The sequence below is a fragment of the Petromyzon marinus genome (genome assembly GCF_048934315.1).
Source record: "Petromyzon marinus isolate PM22_M1 ecotype Great Lakes invasive population chromosome 70 unlocalized genomic scaffold, UKy_Petmar_22M1.pri1.0 chr70_unloc.2, whole genome shotgun sequence".
Taxonomy (NCBI): Eukaryota; Metazoa; Chordata; class Hyperoartia; order Petromyzontiformes; family Petromyzontidae; genus Petromyzon; species Petromyzon marinus.
Window position 1 is genome coordinate 1,431,290 of NW_027422604.1, and position 23,378 is coordinate 1,454,667.

Here is a 23,378-nt window from a genome sequence, read left to right on the forward strand (position 1 = left end):
AGGAAGGTGCTCTACTCCTACATGGTCCGGTTCCACCAACAGGACACCCTGAGGAGCCACAAGGACCACGCCTGGAGGAGAGCCCCTGGCCCTGCGTCTCTCCGGAGAGGCCTCGCTGGAGGCAACTCCACTCCACCGCATCGGCGACCTCGGCCGGAGCATCGCCCACGGCACCGTCACCACCGACGTCTCCCCGGCGCGCTTCACCGACACGTCCCCGGAGTGCCGGTCCTGCGGTAAAGTGGAGACGGTGGCGCACCAATACGTGGAGTGCGAGAGCCTGGAACTCGCTGTGTTCAAGGTCCCGAGAAACATCCTCCTAAGGTTCAGCCTCCACCTCTCCCCCCGACGGTCCTCATCTTCGGATACCCGAAGGGCGACGGACCCCAACATCTCCAGGGGCCGGTCAACGTTTCTCTTCGGCCACGCCAAGCTCGCCGTGCACACAGGGCGAGGAAGGTGGCCCTGGAGGGGCGACGTCCGGCCAGCAGCCCTGGGGCATCTTCCACGCTCCGGTCGGAGCCAGGGTGCGGTGTGGGCCCGGGGTTCCGCCGTGCGGCGCGGCTGACCCACGCCGTGCCGGCCTTCAAGGAGCGGTGGGCAGCTGGAGGAGGGCCGCGTGCTCGGTGGCAGATGACGGTAGAGAGCTCTGTGCGTGCACATTGTGAGCTACCCCGTCGGAGGCCGTCTGACTGCGGGAAGGGCTGCGGGCAGATGCAGCACTTGTCGTAGTTATAAAGAAAAAAGAGAGAGCGAGAGAGAGCCAAATGGAGTAGGAAGAGAGGGGGCAGAGAGAGAGAGGGGGGGGCGGAGAGGGGGTAGAGAGAGAGGGGGGGCGGAGAGGGGGTAGAGAGAGAGGGAAGGGGAAATATTTTTTTTTTTAGGTCTTTCATTTAAAAGGGGGGGGGGGGTACATAAAGCAAAGCATTAAAAAAACAAAAAAAAACGAAATGATGAACGGAGCAAAGTGCCGACTACACCGAGAGAGGGGGAGAGAGAGAGGGGGAGAGGGGAGAGAGAGGAGAGAGGGGGGGAGAGGGGAGAGAGAGGGGGAGAGGGGAGAGAGAGAGAGAGAGGGGGAGAGGGGAGAGAGAGAGAGGGGGAGAGGGGAGAGAGAGAGGGGGAGAGGGGAGAGAGAGAGGGGGAGAGGGGAGAGAGAGGAGAGAGGGGGAGAGAGAGAGGAGAGAGAGAGAGAGGGGGAGAGAGGGGGAGAGAGAGGGGGAGAGAGAGAGGGGAGGGAGCGACAGGGCAGCGAGCAGAGTTTGACACGTGGTGATGAACTCGGAGAGGTCACCAAAGGTCACGTCTCGTAAACTGAAACTATTTTATTTTATTTTAACAGGCGTAAGGGCACCTACGGAAGCGGCTGCGCAGTAGCTTGTTTTTATTATTCAGTTCAGAAGCGAGCTGGCCATCGCTAATGATAGCTCAACGAATCTGGCTTCTCGGCATCATCATCATCATCGCATGGATATTTACAGGAGCAGACAAATACCCTAAATACGATGTCACGATTTGTTATTTCGCCAGGTAAGGGCTCCGATGAAGCTGCTATGTAGTGGAATAATAATAAGAATAATAGGGGTGTTTTCCACTGGTTTTTTTTGGCAACTAAACTGAAATATTTTTACGAGGAGTCATCTTACTGCATTAACCACAATTTGTGGTCAAAATACCAACAAAAAAAACACGCTGATAAGATGATGCATTGTCCTTGAAACTGATTGGTGTGCTCCTAATCTCAGCTCGTTACCTGTATACAAGGCACCTGGGAGCCAGAAATCTGTCTGATTGAGAGGGGGCCAAAAACTTATTTCCCCCATTGAAATGCAAATCAATTTATAACATTTTTGACATGCGTTTTTCTGGATTTTGTTGTTGTTGTTATTCTGTCTCGCACCGTTCAAATAAACCTACCATTAAAATTATAGACCGATCATTTCTTTGTCACTGTGGGCAAACGTACAAAATCAGCAGGGGACCAAATACTTGTTTTCCCTCGCTGTGCATCTCAAAGACAATGCCACAATGAGAGTAACGAGGCCCTCTGGGTAAACGTCTACATCATTAGACCTCCTTTGCAGCCAGGATTTTGACTTTGGGGGGGGGGGCTGACTTCAATGTTCTGAGAGATATCTCAGTGCGTTCATGTTTCCCAATGGGCGCCACACAAATCCATATAAAACAAACTTTATTGGATTCGAACGCGGACGTTTTATTCATAGGTCGGAGCCGCTGACGTGGCTGATCAGTTCGAGAAGTTCGAAAGGCTGCCGCTCAAGCAGCCTGCAGGGCAGCACACGAGGTGACAGCACACAAGGTGACAGCACACAAGGTGACAGCACGAGGTGACAGCACAAGGTGACAGCAGCCTGCAGGGCAGTACACAAGGTGACAGCACAAGGTGACAGCAGCCTGCAGGGCAGCACGAGGTGACAGCACAAGGTGACAGCAGCCTGCAGGGCAGCACGAGGTGACAGCAGCCTGCAGGGCAGTACACAAGGTGACAGCAGCCTGCAGGGCAGCACACGAGGTGACAGCACGAGGTGACAGCAGCCTGCAGGGCAGCACACGAGGTGACAGCACAAGGTGACAGCACAAGGTGACAGCACAAGGTGACAGCACAAGGTGACAGCAGCCTGCAGGGCAGCACACGAGGTGACAGCTCAAGGTGACAGCACGAGGTGACAGCACGAGGTGACAGCACAAGGTGACAGCAGCCTGCAGGGCAGCACACGAGGTGACAGCACAAGGTGACAGCAGCCTGCAGGGCAGCACACGAGGTGACAGCACGAGGTGACAGCACGAGGTGACAGCACACAAGGTGACAGCAGCCTGCAGGGCAGCACACGAGGTGACAGCACAAGGTGACAGCACGAGGTGACAGCAACCTGCAGGGCAGCACACGAGGTGACAGCACGAGGTGACAGCACGAGGTGACAGCAGCCTGCAGGGCAGCACACGAGGTGACAGCACGAGGTGACAGCACGAGGTGACAGCACAAGGTGACAGCACACGAGGTGACAGCAGCCTGCAGGGCAGCACACGAGGTGACAGCACGAGGTGACAGCACGAGGTGACAGCACGAGGTGACAGCACACAAGGTGACAGCAGCCTGCAGGGCAGCACACGAGGTGACAGCACGAGGTGACAGCAGCCTGCAGGGCAGCACACGAGGTGACAGCACGAGGTGACAGCAGCCTGCAGCAATGTGCAGCAGCCGGATATCCGGTTATCCCGATGACCGACGTTCCCAAAATTTCAGGGGGGGGGGCAAGCCCCCCCCCCCGTGGCTCCACTCCTGCTCCTCTGCCAGTACCAAAACACAATATCACCAGAGTGTGTTATTTGTTTGCATTTTGACCACAAGCGCATTGTGGTTAATGCAGTAAGATGATTCCTTGGAAGAAGGTTTCAGTTTTGTTGCCAGATAAAAAAAAAATGGAAAACCCCCATGATTATTTGTTGGTACTGGCAAAGGCGGTCTAATGATGGTATGTAGTAGATGGGTTTTTTTTCAGAAGAGGACCTGCCCATCAACAAATGATAGCTCAACGAATCTGGGCATTTATATCGGCCCAATGACGTTGATGCTAAGTGTGGAGGGAACAATATCTCCTAGCCACCGTGGTGATGATGAGAGAGACACACAGACTTCAAATATACAGCAGCAGCAGCAGGCATCGTCAGGGTCTGGATCAACCCCACGACCTCCTGTGTACCAGGCAAGGTAGTCAACATCTCCTAGCCACCGTGATGATGATGAGAGAGACGCAGACTTCAAATATACAGCAGCAGGCATCGTCAGGGTCGGGATCGAACCCACAACCTCCTGCGTACCAGGCGAGGTAGTCAACATCTCATAGCCACCGTGATGATGATGATGATGATGAGAGAGACGCAGACTTCAAATATACAGCAGCAGCAGGCATCGTCAGGGTCTGGATCAAACCCACGACCTCCTGCGTACCAGGCGAGGTAGTCAACATCTCCCCTAGCCAGCAGTGGATAGACCACGGTGACGATGATGACACTGGGAGACAGAGAGAGGAGTCACGTGTATTAGAGACCACACGCGGGGTAGAGACACCACCACCATCACCATCGCATTGATCCTCATCCAGCAGTGGATAGACCGTGGTGGTGATGCTGAAATCACTCCGTGGAGTTTCGGCAGCGAGAACTCGACAATAAAAACATCAACATCGCCATCACCACCATCATCACCATCACTACCATCATCAACATCAACATCACCATCATCACCACCATCGCCATCACCACCATCAACATCACCACCATCATCATCAACATCACCACCATCAACATCACCATCACCACCACCAACATCACCATCACCACCATCACCACCATCATCAACATCGCCATCACCACCATCAACATCGCCATCACCACCATCAACATCGCCATGACCACCATCACCACCATCATCACCACCATCAACATCGCCATGACCACCGCCATGACCACCATCACCATCATCACCACCATCATCACCACCATCACCACCATCAACATCTCCATCGTCATCATCATCATCATCATCGCCATCATCATCACCATCATCATCAATCACCATAATGAAAATCACTCCCATCACCATCATCATTATATCACACTTCCGGTTGGCACGGTTGGTTACGTACGGTGCGAAAGAAGTTCACACACCACCGTTATCACCGCCATCATCTCTTCCTCCACTACCACCGCGCCTACAATCAGCATGGATGGAAAGTGTGGTGGGAGAGACTTGCCACCTCCTTCCTCCTCCTCCTCCTCCCTCCTCCTCCATCTCCTCCATCTCCATCTCCTCCTCCATCTCCCTCCACTTCCATCTCCCTCCACCTCCATCTCCCTCCACTTCCATCTCCATCTCCTCCTCCATCTCCCTCCACCTCCATCTCCCTCCACCTCCATCTCCCTCCACCTCCACCTCCCTCCACCTCCATCTCCCTCCATCTCCATCTCCCTCCACCTCCATCTCCATCTCCCTCCACCTCTTTCATCTCCCCCATCTCCATCTCCTCCTCCATCTCCCTCCACTTCCATCTCCTCCATCTCCCTCCTCCACCATCTCCTCCACCACCTCCTCCACCTCCTCCTCCTCTCATTCCCCGCAGAGAGCCGGCACGAGACGCGTCGGCCGACGAAGTTTCACTTCCCTTTTATTCTTTCCTTTACAAAACGAGCGACGTCCAAAAAAAGATCGACAGATATCCTTCCTTACACCTCCTTACACCTCACAGAAGGGGGGGGGGGGGAGGTAGAGACGCCAGTGGGAGGGTCTCATCCAGCAGTGGCACGACCTAGAGATGGGGGAGGGGGGGGCTCTGACCCGCGACCCCCACAACCTCCCCAACACCACTGCCTGCGACAAACATCATCATCATAACATTATATAACAATGTCATTGGCATACTATCATAATAGTATACCAATAGCGTTATCATAACCGTTATTAAAACAATATTTTACAATAACGGTTACACGTATTGTAGCATAGTGATACGCAACAGCACGGTAGTAATACGTAGCATTATTATAATACTAGGTATTAGTGTAACTTTACTCCTATAATAATATTGCCATCGCTTGAGCTTCTAGACCTTCAAAGGGAAGTTTCCTTTTTCCGTATAAAAGTTCCAGTGGTTTTTTTCCCGGCCCAAACTAGAAACAAAGGACAAATTTCCCCTCCGCTCCGTATAGCATTAGCAGACCGTCGGTGGCCAAGCTACCACGCCCGGCCGCCTTTGTCTCCCCCCAGTGCTGACATTTTTACAACACCGTGCCAGGTGCTCATTTCAGGCCGAGTCGACCTGGGGGACGGGGAAATCAAACCCAGGGTCCAGGGCGCGATTGGACGTTGGTCCAATCACGTGCCGGTGCCGGGGTTGCACCGGAGAGAGCTTTTGATTGGACCAAAAATATCCAATCACGCGCCGGACCCGGGGTTGGACCGGAGAGAGCTTTTGATTGGACCAAAAACATCCAATCACGCGCCGGACCCGGGGTTGGACCGGAGAGAGCTTTTGATTGGACCAAAAATTATCCAATCACGCGCCGGACCCGGGTTTAACCGAAGCTTTCGATTGGACCCAACCCGATTGGACCAGGAGCGTCCAATCACGCGCCCGATGCGGGTCGGGACCGAAGCTGGCCCTGGACGACGTCTTTAACATTGAGCCAACGTTAGGTGCCCGTCACTTCTCACTCACGTTGCTCCTGTCCACCGTTTCGTAATCTTGTCATGGCACTCGTGGGTACGGAAGCGAAGACGTATTTTACAAAGCTTCCAGTATTTGTGCTAAAGTGAGAAAAATTGTAACATAAAATCGAGTGATAAAATAAAATAAAGCTGCAAGAAAATAAATGGGCAGGTGCGAGGGGTCAAAAACCTCGGCGCCCCAATAAAAAAAGTCTTCCAAAATGCCCCCCTCGCGCGCCTCTCCATACAACGTAACGATATTAACAAACATAGATATATATAAACGGCGCGAGAACACACGACGACAATTAATATTATAAATCATCAGGAACCAAATCAAAACGAGAATCATCATCGTCGGCGTTATCGACATCGCAGAGTAAAATAAATATATTCGGCATGGGGGGGGGGGATGGAGGGCAATGCGGTGGTCAGAACAACGTTCACTGGGGGCTCGTCCGGGCACGCGACCGTCAGTAAGGGGTGGGGGGGGGGGGGGAAGTGCATCATAAACCCCAACCACCACCACCGCTACTGGCACTACCATAATCGCTGCCGCCACCACTATTGCAGCCACGACCACTGGCTACCACCACCGCCCACTGGCTACCACCACCGCCCACGACCGCCACCACGCAGCGTCCACCTTTAACCGCGGTGGCGGCTTACAGAAAAAAAAATACGCAAACAATAAACCACAAAACCGCAACGCACAAAGGCCCCCCCCGACATCACCGTGGCGGTGGCAGTGTCGGTGCTGGCAATGTCGGTGCTGGCCGTGTCGGTGGTGGTGCTGGGGGTGGTGGTGGCAGCGATGGGGAGAGTGGCGGTGTCGACGCGGTTAACGCTGCACGTTTGTGCCACGAGCCCAGCGAGACCCGAGTTCGATTCTCCGCTCACGGCCGGCGCAAACACTTGGTGATAATTCAATCTGAATCAGTTATGGAGCCTTCCCTCCCCCCCTCGGTCAAACTCGGCCTCAAATGAGCACCTGGGGCAATGTGTAGAGTAAACATCGCCACTCGGGGGAGACCAAGGTGTGGTGTTGGCCACCCACTCCATCGTGCACCGTGCCGGCCTACTCACTAACAACACTTGCCCTGACAACCTGTTACAGGCCACACGGTGGGTGGATCTTTGGCACAAACATCACCCCCCTACCCACTACCCTTACCCCACCCACACCCACGCCAGTTTGTAACAAAGTCTCCGTCGGTTTAAAAATAATAAACAAACCATCAAAACGCACCGTTTTTGGTCCACCAGACTAAAACTTCTTGAGCTGGCCTCAGGTTCTGTTCCGTTAACCGCCCCCTCCCCTTCCCACATCCCGAGGAGGGAGGGAGGGGGGGGGGGGGGCTTTGGTCCCTACGAGATACTTTGGGGCCCAAGGAGGGTTCCTCCCTACCCCCTCCTCGAAACCAGTTAGGAAAACGGGTTCCTAGAAACGAATCGCAGGTCACCCTCCAGAACGATAGACCGTCGTTTTTTTTTTCTTTCTTGGAGTCTTCATGGCGTAGGACAATCCACACACGACACACCAAACACCCACCCACCACCCCGCCACCCAGACTCAGCATCAAATCGTGTGCGTAGGCTCCCGTGCGTGCGTGCGTGCGTGCGTGTGTGCGTGTCTTCGTCTCTGTGGCCCCGCCAAAACCCACGGTCCCCTTCGTTGGCACAATGCGAGCTCTGGGTGCTACCGAGTCGGGGAGATCAGGGTTGGTTGGGGGGGGGGGGGATCGTCGACGCGTTGCGACCCCTTGGCCCGTCCGGAGACCAGACGGGAATCCACTCCGGTTCCACCTGGGACCCGGGAGAACACCGGGGCCAGAACCCCACAACTGACCAGATCTCATCCCGACACAGGGGTCCAACGCTGTCGCATCTCCCACCCGTCACTCCACCCTCTTCTCTTCGACTCCATCCTCAACCGCCGACATCCTTAGCATCATCTTCTTCATCATCATCATCATCATCGTCGTCATCGTCGTCTGCTGCATCTCAAGCAACGCGTCCCTCCCACGTCCATCGTCGCCCACCACCTCTTCCCCCCCCCGCCCCCGCTAGCCTCCACCATGACCGCGGTCGCCGCCACCACCACCATCTTCCAGGGCCTCTCCACTGCCGGATGATGATGGCCTCCCATAAGCCACCACCATCAGGCAGAGTCTATCCATTGCTCGGCAAAGGCCTCCCATAGCCTCCACCAACATCGTCGGCCAGGGTCTATCCACTGCTAGATGAAGGCCTCCTCCTCCTCCGCCTCCTCCCCTCCCCGTCGCCTCCGCCGCCACGTCCACCGCCTCTCACACCTTGTAGTAGACGTTGGAGGGGCTGCGGTCGGGGCCCTGCACGATGTAGATGGGGTGGCCGTAGTCGCCGCTCACCTTCTCGTAGTGGGGGGCACCTGGGCCCCCCGCGACGAGCCCTCCGGCGCCCCCCCCGGCCGCGGCCGCCAGCACCGCCGACGCGGGCCTCAGCGCGACGAGGACGTCGCTCGCCTCCGTGCCCGACGCCCCCGCGGCCGACGCCAGGGACAAACTCCTCCTTGCCGCCCCTTCGCCCCCCACGGCCCCGGCGAGCCGTTCGGCGCCGAGCAGCGAGGTGGACGACGACACGCCGCTACCGCCGCCACCGCCGCTACCGCTGCCACCGCCGCCGCTACCGCAGCGAGCCGCCGCTCCCCCTCCCGTGGTGGCGCACGGCCCCCGGGACGACGACGACGACGACGAGGTGGAGGAGGTGGCGGTGCCGGAGGAGGAGGGGGGGAGAGGGGGCGGCGCCAGGGGGCCGGGCGAGGGCAGCGGCAGCGGCGCTGGCGGGTGGCCGCCGCCGCCGCCGCCGCCGCCGGCCGACAGAGACACGGCCCGCCGGGCATTGGCGAGCGTGGTGAGTGAGTAGGGCCCAGGGTGGCGCAGCGGGGCCTGGTGGTGCAGCAGGTGGTGCATGGCGCCACCGCCGCCACCGCCGCCACCGCCGTGGTGGTGATGGTGGTGGTGATGGTGGCCGCTCTTACGGCCGCTCACCAAGCCCCGGTAGAGAGGTGCCAGCTGCTGCTGCTGCTGCTGCTGCTGGTGGTGGTGGTTGTAGTGGTTGTGGTGGTTGTTGTGGTTGTAGTTGTGGTGGTTGTGGTGGCCGTGCTGCTGCTGCTGCTGCTGGTGGTTGCTGTTGTTGTGGTTGTTGTTGCCGTGGTGGTGGTTGTGGTGGTGGTGGTTGCTGCGTCGCCTCTGGCGCAGCAGGAAGAGGAGGAGGAAGAGGGCGAGGAGGAGGAAGATGAGGCAGCCGCTGGCCACGCCCACAATGAGCGCCACGTCAGAGCCGAGCAACGTCTCTCCCCCCGGCCCCGGCCCCGGCCCCTCCCCCACGCCGCTGCGGGGATCTGACACCCCTGGTGGAGGAGAGGGGGGGGTAGGTGATGGTGGTGGTGGAGGGGAGAAGGTGTTAATTGCAGAATTAAATCGTTGTTGTACAATGAGCAGTCTCCCCAGCCCCCTCACCAAGTTGCCGCCGTTGCTAGGGGTGCGCGGGTCGCCCCGTTGCTAGGGGCGTGCGAGCGTCTCCCCCGTCACTAGGGGCGTGCGAGCGTTTCCCCTGTCGCTAGGGGCGTGCGAGCGTCTCTCCAGTCGCTAGGGGCGTGCGAGCGTCTCTCCTGTTGCTAGGGGCGTGCGAGCGTCCCTCCTGTTGCTAGGGGCGTGCGAGCGTCTCCCCCGTTGCTAGGGGTGTGCGAGCGTCCCCCGTTGTTAGGGGCATGCGAGCGTCTCCCCCGTCGCTAGGGGCGTGCGAGCGTCTCCTCCGTTGCTAGGGGCGTGCGAGCGTCTCTCCAGTCGCTAAGGGCGTGCGAGCGTCCCCCGTTGCTAGGCGCGTGCGAGCGTCTCCCCCGTCGCTAGGGACGTGCAAGCGTCTCCCGTCGCTAGGGGCGTACGAGCGTCTCCCCCGTCGCTAGGGACGTGCGTCTCCCGTTGCTAGGGGCGTGCGAGTGTCTCCCCCGTCGCTAGGGGCGTGCTAGCGTCTCCCCCGTCGCTAGGGACGTGCGTCTCCCGTTGCTAGGGGCGTGCGAGTGTCTCCCCTGTTGCTAGGGGCGTGCGAGCGTCTCCCCCGTCGCTAGGGGCGTGCGAGCGTCTCCTCCGTTGCTAGGGGCGTGCGAGCGTCTCTCCAGTCGCTAAGGGCGTGCGAGCGTCCCCCGTTGCTAGGCGCGTGCGAGCGTCTCCCCCGTCGCTAGGGACGTGCTAGCGTCTCCCATCGCTAGGGGCGTGCGAGCGTCTCCCCCGTCGCTAGGGGCGTGCTAGCGTCTCCCCCGTCGCTAGGGACGTGCGTCTCCCGTTGCTATGGGCGTGCGAGTGTCTCCCCTGTTGCTAGGGGCGTGCGAGCGTCTCTCCTGTTGCTAGGGGCGTGCGAGTGTCTCTCCTGTTGCTAGGCGCGTGCGAGCGTCTCCCCCGTCGCTAGGGGCGTGCGAGCGTCTCTCCCGTTGCTAGGGGCGTGCGAGCGTCTCCCCCGTTGCTAGGGGTGTGCGAGCATCTCCCGTCGCTAGGGGCGTGCGAGCGTCTCCCCCGTTGCTAGGGGCGTGTGAGCGTCTCTCCCGTTGCTAGGGGCGTGCGAGCATCTCCCCCATTGCGAGGGGCGTGCGAGCGTCTCCCCCGTTGCTAGGGGCGTGCGAGCGTCTCTCCCGTTGCTAGGGGCGTGCGAGCGACTCCCCCGTTGCTAGGCGCGTGCGAGCGTCTCCCCCGTTGCTAGGCGCGTGCGAGCGTCTCCCCCGTCGCTAGGCGCGTGCGAGCGTCTCCCCCGTCGCTAGGGGCGTGCGAGCGTCTCTCCCGTTGCTAGGCGCGTGCGAGCGACTCCCCCGTTGCTAGGCGCGTGCGAGCGTCTCCCCCGTTGCTAGGCGCGTGCGAGCGTCTCCCCCGTCGCTAGGGGCGTGCGAGCGTCTCCCCCGTTGCCAGGGGGGCTAGCGTCTCCCCTGTCGCTAGGGGCGTGCGAGCGTCTCCCCTGTCGCTAGGGGCGTTCGAGCGTCTCCCTTGTTGCTAGGGGGGCTAGCGTCTCCCCTGTCACTAGGGGCGTGCGAGCGTCTCTCCCGTTGCTAGGGGCGTGCGAGCGTCTCCCCCGTTGCGAGGGGCGTGCGAGCGTCTCCCCCGTTGCTAGGGGCATGCGAGAGTCTCTCCCGTTGCTAGGCGCGTGCGAGCGTCTCCCCCGTCGCTAGGGGCGTGCGAGCATCTCTCCCGTTGCTATGCGCGTGCGAGCGTCTCCCCCGTTGCTAGGCGCGTGCGAGCGTCTCCCCCGTCTCTAGGCGCGTGCGAGCGTCTCCCCCATCGCTAGGGGCGTGCCAGCGTCTCCCCCGTTGCTAGGGGCGTGCGAGCGTCTCCCCCGTTGCTAGGGGCGTGCGAGCGTCTCTCCCGTCGCTAGGGGCGTGCGAGCGTCTCTCCCGTCGCTAGGGGCGTGCGAGCGTCTCTCCCGTTGCTAGGGGCATGCGAGCGTCTCTCCCGTTGCCAGGGGCGTGCGAGCGTCTCCTCCGTCGCTAGGGGCGTGCGAGCGTCTCCCCCGTTGCCAGGGGGGCTAGCGTCTCCCCCGTCGCTAGGGGCGTGCGAGCGTCTCCCCCCGTTGCTAGGGGCGTGCGAGCGTCTCCCCCCGTTGCTAGGGGCGTGCGAGCGTCTCCCCCCGTTGCTAGGGGCGTGCTAGTGTCTCCTCCGTTGCTAGGGGCGCGTTACCTGGGCGGTTGGTAGGGGGCGGCGCCCCCCCACCGCCTCCGTGGGGTGGGGGCGGCACCACGATCACCACGGGCTCACGTGACGAGCCGGAGCCGGGGGTGGGTCGCCGGGTCACAGACGTCACGTGGGCGGGGGCTCGGGGGTCTGGGGGAGGGGGGGGGGATCAGAGGGGGCGTGGCAGGGGGGCGTGGCAGGGGGCGGGGTCACCGTTAGCATGACGATGATGTGGCACGCAGAGCGGGTGGGGGTTGCTCAGCAACCACGCCCGGCCGCCTTTGTCTCCCCCCCCCCCCGGGGGCGATGTTTATAACTGCACACACCGCCACCAGTTACTCATTTGAGGCCGAGTCGACCTAGGGGAGGAGGCCCAGGAACGGTTTGGATGCTCGTCACCGGTGTTGGCCGTGAGCGTGAATCGAAACTCGGGTCATTGACGGGTTCGGAGTGCAGCACTCACCGCTGCACTACCACTACCCACTACCACCACCACCATCACCACCATCATCACCATCACCACCACTACTACCACCATCACCACTACTACCACCACCATCACCATCATCACCATCAACACCACCATCATCATCACCACTACTACTACCACCATCACCATCATCATCAACATCAACACCACCATCATCACCATCACTACCATCATCACCACCATCACCATCACCACCATCACCACTACTACCACCATCATCACCATCACTGTCATCACCATCACCACTACTACTACCACCAACACCACCAACACCAACACTACTACCACCATCACCACCACTACTACTACCACCATCACCACTACTACCACCACCATCACCATCATCACCATCAACACCACCATCATCATCACCACTACTACTACCACCATCACCATCATCATCACCATCAACACCACCATCATCACCATCACTACCATCATCACCACCATCACCATCACCACCATCACCACTACTACCACCATCATCACCATCACTGTCATCACCATCACCACTACTACTACCACCAACACCAACACTACTACCACCATCATCATCACCACTACTATCACCATTCTCTACCACTCCCCACTACTACCACCATCATCATCACCGTCATCACCATCACCACCATCCTCACCATCATCAACATCATTGCCACCATTCTCTACCGCTACCACCATCACCACCACTATCATCATCATCATCACCACCACCACCATCACCACCATTCTCTACCGCTACCACCATCACCACCATCACCACCATTCTCTACCGCTACGACCATCACCACCACCACCATCATCATCACCATCACCATCACCACCACCACCATCAACACCATCACCATCACTGCCATTCTCTACCGCTACCACCATCACCACCATCACCACCATTCTCTACCGCTATCACCATCACCATCACCACCACCATCATCACCATCAACACCATCACCACCATTCTCTACCGCTACCACCATCACCACCACCATCATCACCACCATTCTCTACCACCACCACCATTCTCTACCGCTACCACCATCACCATCACCACCATTCTCTACCGCTACCATCACCACCATTCTCTACCGCTACCATCATCACCACCGATACCACTACCATCATCACCACCACCGATACCACTACCATCATCACCACCACCGATACCACTACCATCATCACCACCACCGATACCACTACCATCATCACCACCGCCGATACCACTACCATCATCACCACCACCGATACCACTACCATCATCACCACCACCACCGATACCACTACCATCATCACCACCACCGATACCACTACCATCATCATCACCACCGATACCACTACCATCATCACCACCGCCGATACCACTACCATCATCACCACCGCCGATACCACTACCATCATCACCATCACCGATACCACTACCAACATCACCACCACCGATACCACTACCATCATCACCACCGCCGATACCACTACCATCATCACCACCGCCGATACCACTACCATCATCACCACCACCACCGATACAACCATCACGACCACGCTACCAAAATCACCACCACGCTACCAAAATCACCACCGTTACCACCATCACCAACATCACCACTGCCACTACGCCCAATCACTACCATCATCATCACCACCGCCATCACCATCACCACCGCCACTACCCCCGTTCACCACCGCTACCGCCATCACCACCGGTACCGCCATCACCACTGCTACCATCATCACCACCGCTACCGCCATCACCACTGCTACCATCATCACCACCGCGACCATCATCACCACCGCCATCACCATCACAACCATCGCTACCCCCATTACCACTGCTACCATCATCACCACCGCGACCATCATCACCACCGCCATCACCATCACAACCATCGCTACCCCCATTACCACTGCTACCATCATCACCACCGCGACCATCATCACCACCGCCATCACCATCACAACCATCGCTACCCCCATTTACCACTGCTACCATCATCACCGCCGCTACCGCCATCACCACTGCTACCGCCATCACCACCGGTACCGCCATCACCACTGCTACCATCACCACCACCGCTACCGCCATCACCACTGCTACCATCATCACCACCGCCACTACCCCCATCACCACTGCTACCATCATCACCACCGCGACCATCATCACCACCGCCATCACCACCGTCGCTACCCCCATCACCACTGCTACCATCACCACCACCGCTACCGCCATCACCACCGCTACCATCACCACCACCGCTACCGCCATCACCACCACCGCTACTAACCCTGACCCCTGCTGACCCCTGCTGATGGTGACCCCTGACCTCCCCGACACTCACCTTGACCGACCCTGAGTAGGATCCTCATGGCGTGAGATCGGCAAACTCCTCCCCGCTGATTCTCTAGGCCTTCCAGCGTCCCGTTGGAGGTGGCTGTGGGGTAACCCATCAACATCACCATCAACATCACCACCATCAACATCACCACCATCAACATCACCACCATCAACATCACCACCAACATCATCAGCATCAACATCAGCATCAACATCACCATCAACATCACCATCACCACCCACCCACCCACCATCAACATCACCATCACCACCCACCCACATCACCATCAACATCACCACCCACCATCAACATCGCCATCACACAACGTCGTCATCGCACACACACACGCAACATCACCATCACACACACATCACACACCACCATCATCACCATCACACACATCACACACACATCACACACACATTACCATCACACTCACAGGTGATGTAGTAGTAGTAGTGGTGGTAGTCTCACACTCACAGGTGATGTAGTAGTAGTAGTGTTCTCACACTCACAGGTGATGTAGTAGTAGTAGTGGTGGTCTCACACACACAGGTGATGTAGTAGTAGTAGTGGTGGTCTCACACACACAGGTGATGTAGTAGTAGTAGTAGTGGTCTCACACTCACAGGTGATGTAGTAGTAGTAGTGGTGGTGGTCTCACACTCACAGGTGATGTAGTAGTAGTAGTGGTGGTCTCACACTCACAGGTGATGTAGTAGTAGTAGTGGTGGTCTCACACACACAGGTGATGTAGTAGTAGTAGTAGTGGTGGTCTCACACTCACAGGTGATGTAGTAGTAGTAGTGGTCTCACACACACAGGTGATGTAGTAGTAGTAGTGGTGGTCTCACACTCACAGGTGATGTAGTAGTAGTAGTAGTGGTCTCACACTCACAGGTGATGTAGTAGTAGTAGTGGTCTCACACTCACAGGTGATGTAGTAGTAGTACTGGTCTCACACTCACAGGTGATGTAGTAGTAGTAGTAGTGGTCTCACACTCACAGGTGATGTAGTAGTAGTGGTGGTCTCACACTCACAGGTGATGTAGTAGTAGTAGTGGTCTCACACTCACAGGTGATGTAGTAGTAGTAGTAGTGGTCTCACACTCACAGGTGATGTAGTAGTAGTAGTAGTGGTCTCACACTCACAGGTGATGTAGTAGTAGTAGTGGTGGTCTCACACTCACAGGTGATGTAGTAGTAGTAGTAGTGGTCTCACACTCACAGGTGATGTAGTAGTAGTAGTGGTGGTCTCACACTCACAGGTGATGTAGTAGTAGTAGTGGTCTCACACACACAGGTGATGTAGTAGTAGTAGTAGTGGTCTCACACTCACAGGTGATGTAGTAGTAGTGGTGGTCTCACACTCACAGGTGATGTAGTAGTAGTAGTGGTCTCACACTCACAGGTGATGTAGTAGTAGTAGTAGTGGTCTCACACTCACAGGTGATGTAGTAGTAGTAGTGGTGGTCTCACACTCACAGGTGATGTAGTAGTAGTAGTGGTCTCACACACACAGGTGATGTAGTAGTAGTGGTAGTAGTGGTGTTCTCACACTCACAGGTGATGTAGTAGTAGTGGTAGTAGTGGTCTCACACACACAAGTGATGTAGTAGTAGTGGTAGTAGTGGTCTCACACACACAAGTGATGTAGTAGTAGTAGTAGTGGTCTCACACTCACAGGTGATGTAGTAGAAGTAGTGGTGGTCTCACACTCACAGGTGATGTAGTAGTAGTAGTGGTGTTCTCACACTCACAGGTGATGTAGTAGTAGTAGTGGTGGTCTCACACTCACAGGTGATGTAGTAGTAGTAGTGGTCTCACACTCACAGGTGATGTAGTAGTAGTAGTAGTGGTCTCACACTCACAGGTGATGTAGTAGAAGTAGTAGTGGTCTCACACACACAAGTGATGTAGTAGTAGTAGTGGTGTTCTCACACTCACAGGTGATGTAGTAGTAGTAGTGGTGGTCTCACACTCACAGGTGATGTAGTAGTAGTAGTGGTCTCACACACACAGGTGATGTAGTAGTAGTGGTAGTAGTGGTGTTCTCACACTCACAGGTGATGTAGTAGTAGTAGTGGTGTTCTCACACTCACAGGTGATGTAGTAGTAGTAGTGGTGGTCTCACACACACAGGTGATGTAGTAGTAGTAGTGGAGGTCTCACACTCACAGGTGATGTAGTAGTAGTAGTGGAGGTCTCACACTCACAGGTGATGTAGTAGTAGTAGTGGTGGTCTCACACTCACAAGTGATGTAGTAGTAGTGGTGGTCTCACACTCACAGGTGATGTAGTAGTAGTAGTCTCACACTCACAAGTGATGTAGTAGTAGTGGTGGTCTCACACTCACAGGTGATGTAGTAGTAGTGGTGGTAGTAGTGGTGTTCTCACACTCACAGGTGATGTAGTAGTAGTGGTAGTGGTCTCACACTCACAGGTGATGTAGTAGTAGTAGTGGTGGTGGTCTCACACTCACAGGTGATGTAGTAGTAGTAGTGGTCTCACACTCACAGGTGATGTAGTAGTAGTAGTGGTGGTCTCACACTCACACAGGTGATGTAGTAGTAGTGGTGGTAGTAGTGGTCTCACACTCACAGGTGATGTAGTAGTAGTAGTGGTCTCACACTCACAGGTGATGTAGTAGTAGTGGTAGTAGTAGTAGTGTTCTCACACTCACAGGTGATGTAGTAGTAGTAGTGGTGTTCTCACACTCACAGGTGATGTAGTAGTAGTAGTGGTAGTAGTGGTGTTCTCACACTCACAGGTGATGTAGTAGTAGTAGTGGTAGTAGTGGTGTTCTCACACTCACAGGTGATGTAGTAGTAGTGGTGGTAGTAGTGGTGGTCTCACACTCACAGGTGTAGTAGTAGTAGTGGTAGGAGTAGTGGTGTTCTCACACTCACAGGTGATGTAGTAGTAGTAGTAGTGGTCTCACACTCACAGGTGATGTAGTAGTAGTAGTGGTCTCACACTCACAGGTGATGTAGTAGTAGTGGTAGTGGTCTCACACTCACAGGTGATGTAGTAGTAGTAGTGTTCTCACACTCACAGGTGATGTAGTAGTAGTGGTAGTAGTAGTGGTGGTCTCACACTCACAGGTGATGTAGTAGTAGTGGTGGTCTCAAACTCACAGGTGATGTAGTAGTAGTGGTGGTAGTAGTGGTGTTCTCACACTCACAGGTGATGTAGTAGTAGTAGTGGTGGTCTCACACTCACAGGTGTAGTAGTAGTAGTGGTAGGAGTAGTGGTGTTCTCACACTCACAGGTGATGTAGTAGTAGTAGTAGTGGTCTCACACTCACAGGTGATGTAGTAGTAGTAGTGGTCTCACACTCACAGGTTATGTAGTAGTAGTAGTAGTGGTCTCACACTCACAGGTTATGTAGTAGTAGTGGTGGTAGTGGTAGTGGTGGTCTCACACTCACAGGTTATGTAGTAGTAGTAGTGGTAGTAGTGGTAGTGGTGTTCTCACACTCACAGGTGATGTAGTAGTAGTGGTAGTGGTGTTCTCACACTCACAGGTGATGTAGTAGTGGTAGTGGTGTTCTCACACTCACAGGTGATGTAGTAGTCACGATGACGACGGAACTCAAGGCCCAAAAAGTTTGGCGACACTTCCTGGAACTTGAGCGTGTAGCGAAGGTCGGCGTCTGGACGCTCGCAGGTCAGCAGGACGCGAGGCCGCTGCACTGTGTCGCACCTGCACAAAGACAAAGGTCCCCCGTGTAGCCTCTACCGAGACCACTTCCATCATCGTACACACACCGTCACCATCGTCGCCAACACACACACACACGCGCAACATCACTGGCTCCCTGTCCGTACCCCTCTGGTATTGATTTTAAGATTTCCATTTAAAGCTTCCGTGACTGCAAGGATTCATCGTCTTTGGTTCTTTCGGTGAAGTCACCACGTCGGATGAGAATAATTTAACAGCGTTCGTTGAAGCTCTGTGGATGTGTAGGCCTTTACTTTAACATCTATTCCTGTGACCAGCCACAAGCTAATCCCTTAGCTATTTCAATGCTAAATTACTAGTTGCTTTCTGTGGATGTGTAGGTTTTGACTTTAACATAGCCATTCCTGTGACCAGTCACAAGCTAATCCCTTAGCTATTTCAATGCTAAATTACTAGTTGCCTCTGTGGATGTGTAGGTTTTGACTTTAACATAGCCATTTCTGTGACCAGTCACAAGCTAATCCCTCAGCTATTTGATATGTAAACCCCCTTTGTCAAGGTGCCTCACTTCTCCCAACCAGCTTAAAAGTCGCTACGAATCTTAACAGCGTTCACTGAAGCTCTGTGGATGTGTAGGCCTTTACTTTAACATCTATTTCTGTGACCAGTCACAAGCTAATCCCTTAGCTATTTCAATGCTAAATTACTAGTTGCCTCTGTGGATGTGTAGGTTTTGACTTTAACATAGCCATTTCTGTGACCAGTCACAAGCTAATCCCTCAGCTATTTGATATGTAAACCCCATTTGTCAAGGTGCCTCACTTCTCCCAACCAGCTTAAAAGTCGCTACGAATCTTAACAGCGTTCACTGAAGCTCTGTCGTCCCGACAGGTCTGTTCCTTCCACCTGAAGACGGCCGCTTGCGTTGTGGCCGAAACGTCGTGAGAATTTTATTGTGTTATTTTAGTATTTTATTCTCACTCTACGTGACTTTACCGAAAGAACCAAAGAAGATTTTAAGATTCTCTTGCCGATATTCAATGTCTAAAATGGACTCTCTCCCCCCCCCACCCTCCCCTACATTAATGAGCTCTGTCACTTGTTTGTTTATAGTTGATATTAGAGGACGTCGAGTTTATATAAAACGCGTGTCGTCCATTCTAAATGTGGAGGGGGGGGGGGGGGAAACCGGAGGACTCGGAGAAAAATGCACGCGAGCACGCGGAGAGAGACACATGCCATCTCCAAATCTACAGCAGAAGCAGCAGCAGGCATCGTCAGGGTCGGGATGGAACCCACGACCTCCTGTACACCAGGCGAGGTAGTCAACATCTCATAGCCACCGTGATGATGATGATGAGAGACGCAGACTCCAAATATACAGCAGCAGTTAGGGTCGGGATGGAACCCACGACCTCCTGTACACCAGGCGAGGTAGTCAACATCTCATAGCCACCGTGATGATGATGATGAGAGACGCAGACTCCAAATATACAGCAGCAGTTAGGGTCGGGATCGAACCCACGACCTCCTGTACACCAGGCGAGGTAGTCAACATCTCCTAGCCACCGTGATGATGAGGAAAGAGAGAGACGCAGACTCCAAATATACAGCAGCAGTTAGGGTCGGGATGGAACCCACGACCTCCTGTACACCAGGCGAGGTAGTCAACATCTCATAGCCACAGTGGTGTTCACGAGAGGCACCAGCGCTCAGCCAGGCCCCAACGCTCAGCCAGGCCCCAACGCTCAGCCAGGCCCCAATGCTCAGCCAGGCCCCAACGCTCAGCCAGGCCCCAACGCTCAGCCAGTCCCCAGTGCTCAGCCAGGCCCGGTGAGTCCCAGACGAGTCACCCCCCCCCCCGCCCGCCGGCCCTCCAGCGAAGGAAGCGACGTTTCCGACAATTATGGGGCCGGTATCGGCGGCAGGAAATCGCCGAGAGCCGAGTCCGCTTTTCCGCCAATTAAAGCCAATTTCCGTCAACACGGCGGAGAGAGACAGAGAGAGAGAGAGGCGGGGGGAGTGGGAGACAGAGATGGGAGAGACTCAAGAGTTGGAGGAAGAGTTTGGAGAGAGGGGGAGCGAGCGAGAGAGTTTGCTCCACAGCACCCTGGGGACGAGAGCGAGCGAGCAGTTGGGAAGGCGTTGATGCAGTCGGCACTCTCAGCGCTGGGCATCGTTGTCTCAGGCCAAGCAGAGTCATAGCTCAGGTTCAGCCTGTAGCACTCAGGCACGGTTCAGGCACGGTTCAGGCTCAGCCTGTAGCACTCAGGCACGGTTCAGGCACGGCTCAGGCTCAGCCTGTAGCACTCAGGCATGGTTCAGGCTCAGCCTGTAACACTCAGGCATGGTTCAGGCTCAGCCTGTAACACTCAGGCATGGTTCAGGCTCAGCCTGTAACACTCAGACATGGTTCAGGCTCAGCCTGTAACACTCAGGCACGGTTCAGACTCAGCCTGTAAACACTCAGGCATGGTTCAGGCTCAGCCTGTAACACTCAGGCACGGTTCAGGTTCAGCCTGTAAACACTCAGGCACGGTTCAGGTTCAGCCTGTAAACACTCAGGCATGGTTCAGGCTCAGCCTGTAACACTCAGGCATGGTTCAGGCTCAGCCTGTAACACTCAGGCATGGTTCAGGCTCAGCCTGTAACACTCAGGCACGGTTCAGACTCAGCCTGTAAACACTCAGGCATGGTTCAGGCTCAGCCTGTAACACTCAGGCACGGTTCAGGTTCAGCCTGTAAACACTCAGGCACGGTTCAGGTTCAGCCTGTAAACACTCAGGCATGGTTCAGGCTCAGCCTGTAACACTCAGGCATGGTTCAGGCTCAGCCTGTAACACTCAGACATGGTTCAGGCTCAGCCTGTAACACTCAGGCACGGTTCAGACTCAGCCTGTAAACACTCAGGCATGGTTCAGGCTCAGCCTGTAACACTCAGGCACGGTTCAGGTTCAGCCTGTAAACACTCAGGCACGGTTCAGGTTCAGCCTGTAAACACTCAGGCATGGTTCAGGCTCAGCCTGTAACACTCAGGCATGGTTCAGGCTCAGCCTGTAACACTCAGGCATGGTTCAGGCTCAGCCTGTAACACTCAGGCACGGTTCAGGCTCAGCCTGTAGCACTCAGGCATGGTTCAGGCTCAGCCTGTAACACTCAGGCATGGTTCAGGCTCAGCCTGTAACACTCAGGCACGGTTCAGGCTCAGCCTGTAACACTCAGGCAGGGTTCAGGCACAGCCTGTAGCACTCAGGCACGGTTCAGGCTCAGCCTGTAACACTCAGGCATGGTTCAGGTTCAGCCTGTAACACTCAGGCATGGTTCAGGTTCAGCCTGTAACACTCAGGCACGGTTCAGGCTCAGCCTGTAACACTCAGGCACGGTTCAGGCTCAGCCTGTAACACTCAGGCATGGTTCAGGCTCAGCCTGTAACACTCAGGCATGGTTCAGGCTCAGCCTGTAGCACTCAGGCATGGTTCAGGCTCAGCCTGTAACACTCAGGCAGGGTTCAGGCTCAGCCTGTAACACTCAGGCACGGTTCAGGCTCAGCCTGTAGCACTCAGGCATGGTTCAGGCTCAGCCTGTAACACTCAGGCATGGTTCAGGCTCAGCCTGTAACACTCAGGCATGGTTCAGGCTCAGCCTGTAGCACTCAGGCATGGTTCAGGCTCAGCCTGTAACACTCAGGCAGGGTTCAGGCTCAGCCTGTAACACTCAGGCACGGTTCAGGCTAAGCCTGTATCACTCAGGCATGGTTCAGGCTCAGCCTGTAACACTCAGGTATGGTTCAGACTCAGCCTGTAACACTCAGGCATGGTTCAGGCTCAGCCTGTAACACTCAGGCACGGCTCAGGCTGAGTGTGACTGGCACCAAACCAAGGGCCCGTGGCTCATGGGAGCCAGCGCCAGTCCCAAGCCAGGCCCAGCCGCGGTCAAGCATTGCGGGCCTTGGGTCCGATGTGAGCGTGCCAGCGGGTATTGTGGTGCGGGTGGCCAGCGAGTGGGCGAGCGGGTGAGCAAGTGGGTGAACGAGCGGGTGGGTGAGCGGGTGGGCGAGCTAACAGGTGAACGAGCAAGTGGGTGAACGAGTGGGTGGGCGAGCGGGTGGGTGAACGAGCGGGTGGGCGAGCAAGTGGGTGAGCGAGCGGGTGGGTGAGCTAACAGGTGAACGAGCAAGTGGGTGAACGAGTGGGTGGGCGAGCGGGTGGGTGAATGAGCGGGTGGGCGAGCAAGTGGGTGAACGAGCGGGTGGGCGAGCTAACAGGTGAACGAGCAAGTGGGTGAACGAGCGGGTGGGCGAGCAATCAGGTGAACGAGCAAGTGGGTGGGCGAGCGGGTGGGCGAGCGGGCGAGCAGGCACGTAGGTTCAACGATTGGACGAGTTGAGCGAGCGAGTAGGGCGAGGATCTCACCTGTCCGCCTGCTCCCTGCTCACCACGTAGAGGCGGTGGTACTCGTAGGGGGCCGCCCCCTGGGCCCCGCCGGGCGGAACTCGTGGGGGCAAATGATGTCGAGCTTATCCCCGATCTGGGGGTACAGCACCAGGCCCTGGCCCCCTTGGAACCTGGACACGTGAGAGAGAGAGAGGGGGGGAGGGGGATGATGGCGATATCACGAAAACTCTGCGCGTCGAACAAAGACCACGGTTACTGCATTGTCGCCGTGCGGCCGTCTGGACGCTCTTGCTTCCGGTTAGAGAAGCGACTGGGAGCTATGGCACTGGTAAATCATCGTCTAGATCGGCAAACTCATTTCTTGAGGACTGCTTCTTGTTGTTGTTGTTGTTGTGTTTAGTTTGTTGTTGTTGTTTGTGTTAGTTTGTTGTTGTTGTTGTGTTTTGTTTGTTGTTGTTTGTTGTTGTGTAGTTTGTTGTTGTTGTTGTTGTGTTTAGTTTGTTGTTGTTGTTGTTGTGTTTTAGTTTGTTGTTGTTGTTGTTGTGTTTAGTTTGTTGTTGTTGT

General features: G+C 55.9%; 1 pseudogene; it reads right to left on the reverse strand.

Annotated features, from left to right (window-relative positions):
* Positions 1-5,169: 5,169 nt before the first annotated feature.
* Positions 5,170-23,016, reverse strand: LOC116958048 (uncharacterized; annotated as a pseudogene).
* Between the last annotated feature and the right edge of the window lie 362 nt (positions 23,017-23,378).